The 15,476-nt window shown below is 42.5% G+C and overlaps 1 protein-coding gene across 1 annotated transcript in view; it reads right to left on the bottom strand.

Annotated features, from left to right (window-relative positions):
- Znf438 (zinc finger protein 438) overlaps positions 1 to 5,976 on the bottom strand; it is a 199,449-nt gene extending 193,473 nt beyond the window's left edge. Inside the window, exon 1 of the mRNA XM_029554776.1 lies at positions 5,697 to 5,976. The gene's annotated coding sequence lies outside the window, so the exon portion shown is untranslated. The remainder of the gene's footprint in view (positions 1 to 5,696) is intronic.
- Positions 5,977 to 15,476: the final 9,500 nt, after the last annotated feature.

A 15,476-nucleotide genomic window follows, 5' to 3' on the forward strand; every position in this document is an offset into this window, starting at 1 on the left:
CCTGGAGATAGATAACGGGATGTGGGCTGCCGCCCCAGGGCGTGACCCATGATAAGTCATGTAGGCATGTGAGAGATAACAGAAAGCGGTCAGAAATGCTTGTGTAAATAAGAGATTACAGAAATCAGGAAACTGACATGTACCACCCAGAGGGTGACACACATGAATTAGCTTAAATCTATAGGTTAGGTATTTTAAAGCTATTGGTTGTGTGAAAATGCACGGGCTCTGGTACAACGGCTGTGAAAATCCTATATAAACTTTGCCTGAAGTTGCTTCAGAGTCGATTGCTCTAACCAGGCCTGCGTGTCTTGGGAGGACGGTCGACCCCAGCTAGCAGGCTTAATAAAGACTTTGCTTGAATTACATCTCCGTGCTCATACATATTGTTTTCCTGGGAAGCCCACAGAGTCTCGGACCCTAACAGTTACCTTATGGTTTGCCCAACTCAGGAAATCCCCCACACAAGTCAAATCTGGGCAGGATTACAGCACTGACTTTACCAAGTGACTCAAGTGACAACATAAATATAAGTCAAGAGATCAATTTAGTCAAAGTACAGATTTGGTAAATTTAATTGTCAAATTCATTTATTGGAAAATATCTGGAAAGGTGGCATAACTCAATGGAAACAGTCAAAACTACATTACCAGTTTCTAACCAGTTCCTTCTCTATAAAATAGAAATAATTACCAAATTTCACAGGATTCTTAGGAAGATTAAACAGGGTAACAGTAATAGATAACTTTACAGCAATCCTAGGTGTTAAGACATAACTCCAAGTTCAAGATTTGCTTTTGTCACTACCGTGTTCTGACACAAAAGGAAAAAAATCATCTGACCTACATCTATTTTCTTATCTGTCAAATAATGAAAACAATGTATCCCCTACACATTTTACAGGGTGCTGTGACAAATAGCATGTGAAATCAACACAGAAACGATTTCTGAAGTCAGCAAATGTGTAATTGTGAGACAGCTATTTAGCATGTATTTAAAGTGAAAGAAATCCATACTAGCTGTGCTGGATAGCTTTAGTGTCAACTTTACACACCTGGGTTGAGGAAGCCTCAATTGGGGAATTTCCTCCATCGGACGGCCTATGGCCATGTCTGTGGGGCATTTTTCTTGATTGTTGAGTCATGTGGGAGGGCCCAGCCCACTGTGGGTGGTGTCATCCCTGGGCAGGTAGGCCTGTGTTGCATAAGAAAGAAGGCTGAGCAGGGACCAGGGGAACAAGCCAGTAAGCAGCATTCCTCCCTGGCCTGTGTTCCAGCTCCTGCCTCCAGTTTCCTGCCCTGAGTTCCTACCTTGGGCTCCTGGATGAACTGTGACCCGGGAGATGTAAGCTAAATAAACCCTTTCCTACCCAAGTTGGTAGTGGTCAGAGTACTTTATCACAGCAATGAAGAAACAAACTAAGACAGTAGCAAACCTGCTACAATCCAGGATTGCATAATGTCCAAATTAAATGATTTTTGTAGTAAAAAAAAATATTTTCACAGTAAAAAGCAAACCCCAAACCAGTAGCCATACTGGCAAAAAAAAAAAAAAAAAAAAGTATTAAAAACGATTACGATGAGTTTCAAGAACTTTTTTCCATGTTTCCATGAAATAAATGAATCAAATTAACTGTTATCCAATAAACTAAAAGCAGTAAAACATAATCTTGTTCCAATCAGGTCTATGCCACTTAAAACTACTACCTGCATCACTAAAACATTAAATTGAGAGGGAGGGAGGGAGACAGGCAAGTATTATGATGAGGATCTTAGATAGCTCCTAAAGGCTCCTATGCTGAAGGCTTGGTGACTAGGCTTTGGTTCTTGAACTTGTAGGACCTCCTCCACCACAATTCCCAACATGATGTACTGTGCTACCACAAGCCCAAAGTTAGTGAGTGAGTGTGTGTGTGTGCGTGTGCGCACGCGCATGCACTCATGTTTGTATCTTAAGGAGCTGACCAACAGAGACTTCAAATACTAATGTGAGGAACTTTGGTATGATACACATATCCACAGTGGAAACCTGCCAAATACTTCACACAGGGGCCCCTTCATTGCCCTCTATTATGCAAGGAGAAACATTTCAAGCCAACTTTTATTTTACTAGTGAGCCCTGACAACACTGAGGTAATAGAACTGGGAAAAGCCATAATGACAGTCAAATATCAGAATTTATTTCATTTGTTAAAAATTATATCAGTTCCAAATAAAACTAATGAAAATTTAGTAAAATATGCAAGATGCTGAGTAATTCTCTTGTTGGAAAGGGCTCTCAGGGAGCTTCAAATTCATCATGCAATTGCTTAGGCATTCTTCTGCTGCTTTGCCCTTTTCATGCCCCAATCTCTCAAGTTATGGGGCAGGGAGTAAGGGGGCATGGAAAACCAGATGAAATGGTTTAGCATTAGTCTACTCTAATTTTATTACCACAGGCTTTCCTCCTACTGTTCCTCCAGAAAGAGAGCTATGCTTATTCATTCCTAAATTTTCCAAACCTAACCAAATACCCTTCATAAAAGTCATCCTCAAGAGCTATGCATGACAGGAGATGGATAAGGACTAGAGACAGGGTATAAGGCAAACTTTTACTCACATAGAACCCACACTGTGGAGATGGAAGGGACAACAGATTTGGCCACATAAACCCAATCAATTAAGAAAAACCAGCTAGCATAATCTTACTATGTATGTTTTTCTCCTTTCTTTTGTTACCAACCAAGGCTTAGAAAAGGAACAAAAACCATCTCTCTCTTCAGAAATACAAATGTATCTTTCCAACCCTGACCACACTCATATTTATACATATGCAACATGTCCACACGGAGGTAGTTACAGAGCTTAATGTGCATGGACTCCAAAGCCATGCTGCTGGGGTGTGAAGCTCCATGGCTCACAAACTCATGGACAATAGCTGGAGACTTGAGATACAGTAATGAAATAGAGGCCTCACCCTACTGGTGACTTAGGGCAGTTCCCTGTGCCTCAGTTTCCTCATCTGTAAAACATCACATACGATTTAATATATATTAAATTAATATATATAAAGACACTTAAAACCCTGCCTGGATTATACTTCCCAGATACATCATACTTGTTGTTGTTGCTACTAGCACATATTACTATCTCTAACAAGCATCTAAAAGTGGTCCAAAACTGTATTCATATTTTTCCTCTCAAACCACATTCTCCAGGTCCTCTGAACTCAGATAACACACCAGTACTCTAGTTCTTCCACTCTAAACACAAGAAGTTATTATTCCTCCCTTTCCCTCACCTCCCACCAGTACGTCCTGTAAGTAGACTAGGAATTCCCCCACGTAATGTCATCTTCACAGCTACCTCCACTAGCCTAAGGTACCATACCATCTCACCCCTCAGGGCACAGCACAGCATGGCCTCCTAGTTCCTCACTGTCACTCCACCTCCACCATCCCATGACTCTACAGTTCATTCTCCATAAATCAGTTAAAATCAGATGCCATTCCTATGATGCAAATTTTCTTACGGCTTTTCCATCACACTTGAGTAACATCTTTACTTAACACAGACTCTAAGGACCCTACAGAGTCTCGCAAGTGCTTCAAGGTCACATGCCACCACCTTCCTTACAGAGAATAATTATTTGGAGCATAGCCTCTGAAATCAGATGGCCTAAATTCTAATACTCTCTTGACCATATTTTAGCTTGAGTACACCTCTAACGTGTGCCAATTTCCTCATCTGTAAAAATGGAATTTTTTCTTACCTTAAAAGGTTGTTGTGCCAGGCGTGGTGGCACAGGCCTTTAATCCCAGAGCTTGGGAGGCAGAGGCAGGAAGCCCGAGATCAAGGCCAACCTGATTTACATAATGAGTTCCAGGCCAGCTGGGGCTACAGGGAGACCCTGTCCCAAAAATACCAAAAAATAAAATGTTAGAAGTGTTTAAAGTGTGCCATGCATGTGGTAAGCTCTACGTAAAAGATAATTATACTATTTCCCACCTCATCTAACCCCAACTGAGGTTTGAATCCAGGACCAGGGCTCTATCCCCAGTCTTATTTCTACCCAGGCTAACCCTGAACTCATTCTGTAGCCCAGGCAGTCCTTGAACATGGGCTCCTCCTACACCAGCTCCAGAGGAGCTGAAATTACAGGCCTTTGTGACCAGCTCAGCACCTGAGCTGTTTTATGCAAGCTCTTCAAACTCAACTGTCCCCTGCTTTGAATGGCTTCCCTGACAGATCCTAAAACCTTCAGTTGCCCCACCATTCTCTTACCATCCTTTACTCCACTGTACTCATCTGTATGTGAAATGATTTCGTGTATTTATTCCTGTGGTTTACTTCCCCGCTGTAATGTGGACTCTGCTGGGGTGGGGACTGGGATGCTCTTCTTTGCCTTTGCTGCTCTATTTCTAGTTCCGACTCAGAACCTGACTTCTGAACACACACATCTCATCCAGGGTGGGGTTTAGGAAAATCTAATATCATACTTAGAAAGTCACGTGTGCTTACATTCATAGTCTCATGTGACCCTTAAAAAAGCAACAATAGCTATGCCATCATCTCCATTTTGGTGACAAAATTCCAAGTCTGGGGGAATCTGTCTTTGGAAACAAACTCAGAAGCCATGCTTTGATTCAAAGGTCTCTTCCCTCAAAGATGGAAGGATATTACACCCTTACACTAAGTTTACAGAAATGTGATCTCTTGATCTACTGTATTAGGGCACGTATAAAATAGGCCCTTCAAAGTTCCTGACAAGTACTTGTCCCATATTTTGAGAAGTTATTCTGTAGAACTAATTCATCAATAATGTACTAACTCTTGGCAAGAGTTAGCTAAACTATTCAATGAGACAACTTGACTGGGTATCCCAAGTTGACACAGCAACAAATCCTAAAACTCCATGCATTTGTGTGGAGTATAGACTACTAGTTCCAGGCTGCTAAACACTTGTTCTACAAATCCAAGACAGACAAAGAGAACAATGTATTATTGCCAAGATCACTGTGTTAATGTATCGGTTATTTCTTGATCTCTGATTAGTCAAGTTCCCAGATAATAGCTGATGTACCTTTGGGCTCAAATGTCATGATCAGATGGGTTGGGGTCGAGGGTGTTGGGAGGAGGCAGGATCTGAGACAGATCACTACCTACAAATGAACAGCACATTCCTCAGAATAACCCATGTTTTTATAAGCTTTCTGTAGCACTGCACACTGGAGTCATCCCACAGGTTGTCAAAACGTTGTGGCCTCACGGGAAGGGCAATTAAGGAAGACTTGGGGGTGAGGGGGTGGAAGACGTGACCTTCCCTTCATTGAACACAAAAAGGTAATTGGTTTCTCTTATAACCGTCCTCAGCAATTTGGGCACTTGCAGGAGCCCAAAGGAAGGCGGAACACGGGGTTTCTGGTTTCTGAAGGGGCATTCCATCCCAGGCTGAACTTGTCAACAGCAGGCCTGGCAAGAATCCAATCCCTTTATCTGGGAATTGTATACAGCCCTCGGCAGTCCCCAGCTCCTAGGCCTCCACGGCCGGCTCCCAGCTCTTCCGGGCCCCGCGGGGCCTGGCCTCCCGCACGCTCACTCGGGCGGAGGCCGGCCGCTGCATCGCTCTCCGCAGCTGCCGGTCTCCCTGGGTTCTGCAGCCGCCAGGCCCCGCATGACCCGCAAGCCAGGCAGCTGCAGGTATCCCTGCAAACTTACAGTTTTCCTACAGAGCGCGCGTCACGGCGAGGTGACGTCACGGGCCGGCGTTTGCGGAGGTCAGCGGCGAGCGCGAGCTCCGGCCGAGGCTCCGCCCCCAACGCGCGGTGGGCGACGCCCCGCTCCGCCAAGGCCCCGCGCAGGCGTACTCGGCTGCCGCGTGCCCTCGGGCTTCGCAGGCTGGCGCGTCTGGGCGGTGGCCAGTCACCTCCTTGCCACAGAACCTGAGGCGAAGAAGCCTCTGAGAACACGTTAAACAAGCTATCGCCTGAGGCTGGGACGGGACGAAATGGTTCTTATGTAATTCTCCCATAGACATGGCTTTCCTTGCCTCACATGTTCACTAAAAGTTCTACATGTGTGGAACCATTTGCTCTTGGCCAGAAGCCTAGAAGCGCCTCTGGGCAGGTCACGGGGACAGTTCTCCCATGGGCCCTTGCGTCAGCCGCGCTACGACCCCGCCCCGCCAGGCGGTCCCCTTCCTTGCCCAGCTAGACTCGCCCATCAAGCGCAGGCCACGCCACTCTAGGCCAGACCAGGGCAGGCCCCTCTTGCTCCCTGCCCCGCCCATGTCCAGCTAGGACCCGCCCTTCCGGCTCCGACTCACTACTCCCAGCTGCCTCCGAGCTGCCCCGTCCTACCCCGGCGCCACCTGCAGTCCTGAGCTTGACCAAAGCACCCTGTGTTCCTAGTGGAGTTCCTTTTTCGGCTCCAGGAAGCCCTTTAACAGGTCACCGTTCACCTTAGTTAGGTTTAACAAGTAGTGTTCTGAGTATATAGTTTGTGTAAACTTTCCAGCCTTCCCCAAGATGACGGAACCCTGGTGTACACCTGGGCTCTGAAGAAGGACAAGTGAAGGCAGAGAATTGGCCACAGAACCTTGATTTTTGTAGGATTCTTATCTTACTCTTACAAGCAGAAAAAAATTAAACTTATGAATTAAAAAAGAGGCTCAAACTGTCCTGGAGTAAAAATAAAATGACTTGAAGCAAAAATAGCTCCTAAAGAGGAAGTATTGAAAATAGCAAGGATCACTTTAAAAAACTTATTTGGCAAGTAGCCAGGTCCTGGATTTTGCCAGACAGCTCCAGTGTACATAAAACCTAAAACAATGATTTATTTACGCTCTTCACTGGGAGAGTGATGATGGAGGAATTGCTATCCTTTAACTGGAGATACGAGCTTGTAAATAAAACTTGTAAGCTGAGGCAGGAGGATTGCTTCAAGTTCCTGGTCTGCAGAGTGAGTTCCAGGACAGTGGACCAACGGGCCCCTGCCTCAGAAAATAAAATGTCCCAAGAAAATTACTTCCATGGTTCGTTTTTTGTGCATAGTTCGTTTTTTGTGCATGTCGTAGAATGTTTTAATTGTTAGATAATGTAAAATAAATTTGTAAGTCTTGGGCTGGAGAGATGGCTCAGCAGTTAAGAACACTGGTTGTTCTTGCAGAAGACCCAGTTTCGAATCCCAGCACCCACATGGCAGCTAACAACTGTTGGTAACTCCGGCCCCAGGGGATCCAACATCCTCTTCTGCTCTCTGAGGGCACTGCATGACATGGGTGCACTTACCTACATGCAGGCAATACATGCATACACATAAAATAAAAATAATAAAATTTTAAAAAATTTTATAAAGTCTGTACATGAGAATTTTAACAAGGTTTTTCTTTTGTGCAGCAGCAGTACAGAAAACAGCACTTTAAGAAAGGTCCTCATGTTTTTAAATGTGATATTTATATTTTTACTTAAATAATTTTAAGATACCATTTTTATTTCATTATTTACATGCTTACAAGAGCATTTTATATCATTGCCCAAAATAGGATTTTTTAAATGTCTGTGAGCATTTGCCTCTATGTATGTATGTGCACCATATGTGTTCCTGGTGCTTGCAGAGGCCAAAAGAAGTGTGATTCCCTGGAACTGGAGTTAAGAGATGGTTGTCAGCCACCATGTGGGTGCCAAGAACTGAACCCAAATCCTCTGCAAGGGCAGCCAGTGCTCTTAACCACTGGGATATCGCTCCAGTCCCTAAAATAAGAATTTTCAGAAGTGACCTTTTAGCTAATACCTGAGATTCTCTCACAGGCAAATGTCATATGTAATTTTTTAGAGTGGAAATAGTGTGTGAAATGTTTTTAGTATGGGATAATTTTGCCTATGAAAGATAGTATCTCAAACTATTATCATTTCATTGTTTTTTGTTTTTGTTTTTGTTTTCTATGATGCCACAAGCTTATTTGTGTGTGTATGATGTGAATGCATGCCTTGGTCTCCTAGAAGTAAAGAAATAGAATGCCTAATGTTTCCTGTGTATTTTATGCCAGGCACTCTATTATCTCATTTAATCCTTGAAACTGTGTAAGTACCGTAATTGTCCCCATCTTACCCACTGGGAAAACAGGATTGCAGGAGACCAGGTCAGGTGCCATGCCGTATAGGTTGCTGGGTAGCAGGCACAAGACTTGAAACTATACTCCGTAATCCACAGTCAGAATCAATGATTTGTGTATAGTTTCATATTAACAAAATACAAATAATCCAAGAAAAAGGAAAGCTTAGAATCAAGTTCAAGATAAGTTATGTAAAATTCAACTCAAAAACATTGACTACATGTATCCCCACTTTTCTCTATTACCTCTCATTCTGTTTTCAATAGATGGTTCTGTTTTTAAAGCGCCCATTATAGCCCAGTCATTTGATTCTGTGACTCATTAATGCTCACTGCCTTAAGGAATACTGTTCAGAATTTAAAATATAAAATACCTACTATATCACATGCAATAAGAATAATCTTGGGGCTGGAGAGATGGCTCAGCGGTTAAGAGCACTGAATGCTCTTTGCAGAGGACCCAGGTTTGATTCCCCACAGCCACATGGTGACTAACAACCGTCCGTCCGTAGCTCCAGTTCCAGGGAATCTGATTGCGCAACACAGATGCACTTACATACATGCAGGCAATATACTCATACACATAAAATAAAAATAATAAAAATTTTTTTTAAAAAAGAATAATCTTGGCCAGTCATGGTGGCATATGCCTTTGACCCCAGGATGCCGGATGCAGAAGCAGGTGAATCTGTGAGTTCAAGGAGTTCCAGGCCAGCCAGGGCTACAAAGTGAGACCCTGTCTCAAAGAAGCTTTCTGAAAACACAAATTTATGGTGGCATGCCCCCCCAACTCACCCCCCCCCATTCTAAGCAAGCACTCTACCACTGAGCTATATACACAGTCTGTTGGGTTTTGGGGTTTTCTTTCTTAACTTTTAAAATTTTGACATTGGGTCTCACTAAGTTGCTTAGGATGGTATTGAACTTGCTCAGTAGCTCAAGCAGTACTTAAACTTTCAATCCTCTTGATTTAGTCTCCTAAATATCTAGGATTATAAGTCTATGCCACTAGACCAGTTAATGTTGCCATAATGTGTGTGTATTCTGAGTAGTGATGTTAAATGTATTTTTTACCAAAAATCTCAGAAAGAACTCCTATCATAACTCTGTTGTTTGGATCTGGAATATTCCTCCAAAGGCCCATGTGTTAAAGAGTTAGCCTTCAGCCTGGTGCTGTAGGAAGGTGATGGAAGCTGCAAGAGTTGGGACCTAGTGAAACGTCTTTGATCACTAGAGACATGTCCCCAAAGGGGATTATGGGATACTGGGACCTGTAAGAGTCCTCATACTTAATATAGTAAATACCTGTAGAACAGGAGTTACACAGAGTAAAAGAAGGTTGCTCTAACAAAGGAGTTGAGATGGGGGTTCAATTGAAGGAAGATCTGGGGCAGAGCAAGGGATGGATGCAGGTTTAGCAACAGTAAATCTACCCCCCCACCCCCTTCACTTACACAGTTTGCAAAGCATTTTATCTCATTTTATTATCTCCCTTCCCTCATTCCTTTTCTTGCATAATTCTCCTCATCGTTTTGGTCACTATATAGCACGAGTTTCTTCTGAGAAGCCCTAACTAAGCTGTCTCTGGTCTTTGCCTGGCCTTCTCTGCTGAGTTGTAAGCTCTGTTATAAGAGTAGGGACAGTACTAGTCTGGATCAACTTCAAAACCTCTACTCATGCAGGGATGGTTGGATGACTGGACTCAAAGACTGGCTGGGCATGTTAGCACATACCTGTAATCCTAGTACTCAGGAGGCTGAGTCAGGAGGACCACAAATTTGAGGCCAGCCTGGGCTACATAGTGAGATCCTGCCTCAAAACAAATCCAAAGGCTTCTTACTCAAGATGCTAGTTATTTTCATAAAGGGTAAGAGGGCACTGAATCAATAAAAATATACTGAGAAGGAAATTCCTTTAGGAAGAAAAATATTTGAATGGCAATGCAACATAACGGCAAAACACTGGACTTAGTAGGCTCTATTATAGTCTGAGGGATCGCTCCAAATTTTGGAGGGGAGTAGACTCACTAAATGTTCTTGATGAATGCGTTAGTGCTGTCTGGGAACTCTGGGGACAGGGCAGGCCACCTGGAGCCTTATTTGCATTCCATCTCCTGAAAGAGCTGAACAGGCACTGGGGGATAGCAATGAATGCTCTTAAACAAAGGATTCTGGACAAAGGCTGCCAAAGGCAGTGGGAAAGAGGAACCCTGTCCTTGCTCAGAGGAGCCTAGTTGATAGTGGAGTACAGAGCCAGGTGCACAGTTCTGAGTTTACAACTGAAAGAAGCAAGCTGCCTCCATAGGTGTGTTGGATTGAACACTGAGAAGTAAGTGCAGAAGATTTCAGAACTGTTTGAAAATCCTCAAAGGGAAAGAAAAAATCCTTACCTAATACATACTATTGTCCTGTATAACCACTGTCTAGGTGGAATGTTCTGGAAACTGGCTTGAGGCTTCTATGTAGTCTGTTCTCAGGACTCTGTATCTTCCCTTCTCTTAGAGAAGACTTACTCATCTTTAAGTCCTTTACCTACTATTATCTCTGCTGATTACAGCCAAGTTTTATCCAGCACTTACTAGGCCTAAGACACTACTAAGCCCTCCATGAAGAGCTCATGTATAGCTCATGAATAGCTCCTAGTATAACCCTATTTTACAGATGTAGAAAAAAAGATTGAGTGACTTTCCCCAGAAAATGACTGAAATGGCTTGTGTGCCTCCCCATGCCCCCCCCCCCCCAAATTCTTTTGTTGAGGTCTTAGCCTTCACTATGACTGTATTTGGAGCTAAGATCTTCAAGGAAGTAAGATTAAATGAGCTCATAAGGTTAGTGCCCTTATCTAGCAATATTGATGTCCTTATAAGAAATGGAAGACATCAACAGTCCTCCCCACTATGAGGACACTTGAGTGACTATCCCCAGAAAATGACTGAAATGGCTTGTGTGCCTCCCCATGCACCCCCCCCCCAAATTCTTTTGTTGAGGTCTTAGCCTTCACTATGACTGTATTTGGAGCTAAGATCTTCAAGGAAGTAAGATTAAATGAGCTCATAAGGTTAGTGCCCTTATCTAGCAATATTGATGTCCTTATAAGAAATGGAAGACATCAACAGTCCTCCCCACTATGAGGACACTGGAAGAAGGCAGTCATCTACTAACCAGGAAAGGGCCTGCACCAGGAACCAAATCTCCTTGACCTCCACACCAGACTTCCTGGAATCTAGAACCGTGAGAAACTGTCTTGTAAGCCTCAAAGTCTATGATATTTTACGGTAGTTAGAGTCACACCTGTTTAAAAAAATCTGATCCCCAGTTCTTCAACATAGCATCTCATCTCCCTGATTTGTTTGGATGGCTGGATCATTCTTTCTGTTCCATAGCACAATTTCTTAGTATTTGTTCACTTCCACTTTATTTTATTCACTTATTTATTTGGGGGGGGGTCTTCCTATGTTGCCCGGGTTGATCTGAAACTCCTGTGCTCAAGTGATCCTCCTGCCTCAGCCTCCAAGAGTTAGAACTTACAAGCATGCACCATTATGCCTAGATAGCACTTATCAATTAAAACACATTTTTTAAAAAAGCATTGCAATATCTCTGGAAGCAAAATTCCTCTTAAAATTGAAAGACTATAGGAGTTTAATTTTAAGGTACATAAAAGATAAATGTGCATTATTTATCTTAGATTAAATAACATTGTACTACAGTTATTTATGTCTCTTTCTCCCACACTAAGCTGTAGCTTCTTTGAAAACAGACTTTATCCAGTTGTCCTCAGCACCTAACAGTTTCTGACACATCAAAGGCATTTTACTTACAAATTTCTTTAAGGTGAAGTAATGATACCTGCTAAGTCCTGGAATTTAGGATCCAAAAGTTATTACTGTTGTCATCAAAACTTTTGAGTGTCCCCAAGGCCCTAATGGCAATATAGTCACAGTTCCTGTAAATATCCCAGTTAAGTTCCATCTGGCCAAGACAGTCTGTGATTTTTCCCTTGGAAATTAATTCAGACTATCTCTTTTCTGCCTGGAAAACCGGCATGTGGAATTTATGCTTTCTTTTGGATTCAGGAACTTTTTAGTATAACAGTTTCATTGGGTCTAAGTAACATAAGAATTTAAAATCTAATTTTGAAAATTCATGCCCGGTTGCATGTGAACCATGAGCTCTACACTCTCGAAGGTGCTAGTTTCGGTTGATATTTTGTTTTTAATACTTTGAAAGGAATATTAGAAGATAACACAATCTTAAAAGGAAAGCGGGTGTCCTAGCCACTTCTGGAAAACGAGAAACTCAGATGTCATTTGTCTCCTCCCTCAAGGCCTCTCCGCTGCACCAAGTCCTCCCTATTCAGAGGCACAGCTGTCCCTTATCTCCCCAGAATCCAACCTGGGTGTCACTCAACCTACCTTCTTGCCCCCTGAAGGCACTTTTCTTTACAGTGGATCCTGAAGTGAGGGACTGGATCATTTAAATTTCTACTTAAGAAAGATAATAAAACCCACACGATGAACAGCCTCCCTACAAAATTAGTAATGCTCTTTTGAATTCATCCTTTTAAGTAGTTATGCTTTCCCCTATACTAGCTTTTCCACAACTTACCTTTGAGAGAGGGAACCTTTTCTTCTGTTTTAGGAATTTATTTTATTTTATTTTGTTTTATTTTATTTTATTGGTCTTTTTGAAACAGGGTTTCCCTGCAGCCCTAGCTGGCCTGGAACTCCCTAGACCAGGCTGACCTTGAACTCATAGAGATCTGCTTGCCTCTGCCTCCAAGGCAAGCAGATCTCTATGAGTTCAACACAAGGATCAGCACATGCAACCACCATATGGATGGTACTCACAGAACGCACTCTTATCCAGAAGAAAATTACACAGGTTTCTTTCTCTGGACCTTTCTCTTCTTAAGTAACATGAGAGGAGGGAGGTGCTGGTCTGTGAATTATTATGGTCCTCTTTCATTCTACACCACAAAGGGTAATCACAATTACTTAGAAGTTTCATTTAAAATAAGTAATCTCTGTGGTGACATATAATGAAGGTGTTTAATTGATTGGATTTGTAATGAAATTTTCTTGTCTAGCCATCTAGTAGATACTGTTGTTTAAATTAGGATAAGGTGTGTTTGGAAACAAGGGATAGAAAAACCAAGATAACACACTTTAACAAAGATTGAAGCCTATTTTGTTTCCATGTAGAAATATATAAACATGGGTGGTTCATGGCCAAATTTTCTCAGGTAGTGTAAAGAATTATATTAATCAACTTTCTATCATTGCATCAAAATACTTGACATAACCAACTTAAAAAGACAGAGAACATCTGTCTCTCAGTATTACAGGTTGCCTCCCATGATTGGTTGGCATTATTGTTTTGGGGAACTGTGACAAGGCAGTGAGTGTATCATGGTAGGAATGTGTGGTGGTAGGAGCTGCACACCTCAGAGCAGCTGGGAAACCAAGAGACAAAGCAAGGGGGGGGGTGTGGCAGGATCACAATATCCCTTGAAAGACACACCTCCAGTGGCCTGCCTTCAGCCTAGCAGGCCCCACTTCTTAAAGGTTACACTGACTCCCAGTAGCACTATAGACTGGGGACCAAGTGCTTAACACCCAATGTCCTTTGGGAGTCATATCTCCAAACCATAGCAGGGACTTGGGCTCCTTCCATGCCTACATTTCCAAAGTCACTTCCCAAATCAAACATGGAAGTCTACCCCTACTAACTCTCCAGTCTATGTGAAGAAGATCCAGAATAGAAAAGTAAACTTTGGTGGCTAGAAAAATGGTTCAACAGTTTAGAGCATTTACCACTCTTACAGAAGATTGGAGTTTGGTTCCCAATACCCATGTCAGATAGCTCACAACCACCTGTAACTGTAGATCCAAGGGATCTGATGCCCTTTTCTGACCTCCACAAGCACCTACATGTGCATATGCCATACTCACACAAACACATAATTTTAAATAATAAAAATCGTTTGTATAAGTGAACTTTTAATTACATTCTTTCCAGGAAGCTTTTCTCAGATAATTAAAATTTGGGGCTTATAATTTATTTTTCATATTTTCTTAATACTTGCTTGTAGTGGACTTCAATAATTTAAAGACACTAAATTGTCTTTACATTGCCCATACCACTACAATATATTTATATATGTTCTCAAAATCTCTATCATCACCATTCATTGTCTTTTCTTATTTCTTAAATTTTATGTGTATGTATATATGTATTTATGTATGCCTGAGAACATGCATATGCACTGTTTGTGTGCCAGTGCCCAAGGAGGCCAGAAGAGGGTGATGGATTCCCTTGAACTGGAAGTACAAGCAGTTATGAACCTCCATATGTGGGTGCTGAGAACTGAACCCAGGTCTTCTGCAAGAGCAGCAAGTACTTTTACCACTGAGCCCTTACTTTTCTCCAGCCCCTAATCAGTGTCCTTGAATCTGGAATAATGTTCTCACCCTTTACAACACATTAGAGTGATCTGACAACTTTAAAATGCAAAGCAATTTTCAGATAATGCTGCTAGTATGGTATTCAAGCTTTGAAAACTGCTGCAAATGGATTACAGTAAGCAGAAGGGAAAGGGATGCACAAGCCTTAGGTTCTGTTCATGGTTCACACGTACCCAGGGTATGTGTATATACATAGGGTGTGCATGTAGCCAGGGAAGCTGGCCTTCAGGGAATCCATCTTAGGATTCTGGGGAGACTATCCTGAGGCAATGTTTGGCCTTGACAGTGAGGCTCCATGTTTGTGAATAACTTCATGCAGACATGACTGGTCACAAAGACAAAAGCTCCTTCTCTGTTGTTTTGGGGAATATGCACAGTCCCAAGGAAGGCACAGAAACCAAAGAATACCTGTTCTGCCTCTCACGTGTGGGAACTCAGTCAGATTGGATTTTCTGTTTTCAATTTTTAAAAGTGACAGTTTTGGTGACTCAGGTGCCATGGAAATAAGCTGTGACAAAGGCTAGCATATATATTGGAAGATGCCTTATATTTAAATAACACATTATGTATAAATTATCATGTTGCTATGGTTTGAGTCTTTGAGTCCCCACAGCATTCAAATGTTGACATCTAGCCCCCAGTGTGATGTTATCAAGAGGGTGGGGGTCTTTAGAAGGTGATTAGGTCATGAGGGTGGCGCCCTCATGTATGAGATTCATGCCATTATGAATGAGGCTCAGAGAGCTGCTTATCCTCTGCTACATAAGAACACAGCTAAAAGATACCGTGTATGAGCCAGCTAGCAGGCCCTCTCTGGACATCTAATCTGCTGGGAATTTGACCTTGGACTTCCCAGTCCCCAGAACTGTGAGAAACAAACTGTTGTTCATCCACCATCTAGTGTATGATACTTTCCTTGA

Source organism: Nannospalax galili, unplaced genomic scaffold (assembly GCF_000622305.1).
Source record: "Nannospalax galili isolate Female #2095 unplaced genomic scaffold, S.galili_v1.0 scaffold43, whole genome shotgun sequence".
Classification (NCBI taxonomy): domain Eukaryota; kingdom Metazoa; phylum Chordata; class Mammalia; order Rodentia; family Spalacidae; genus Nannospalax; species Nannospalax galili.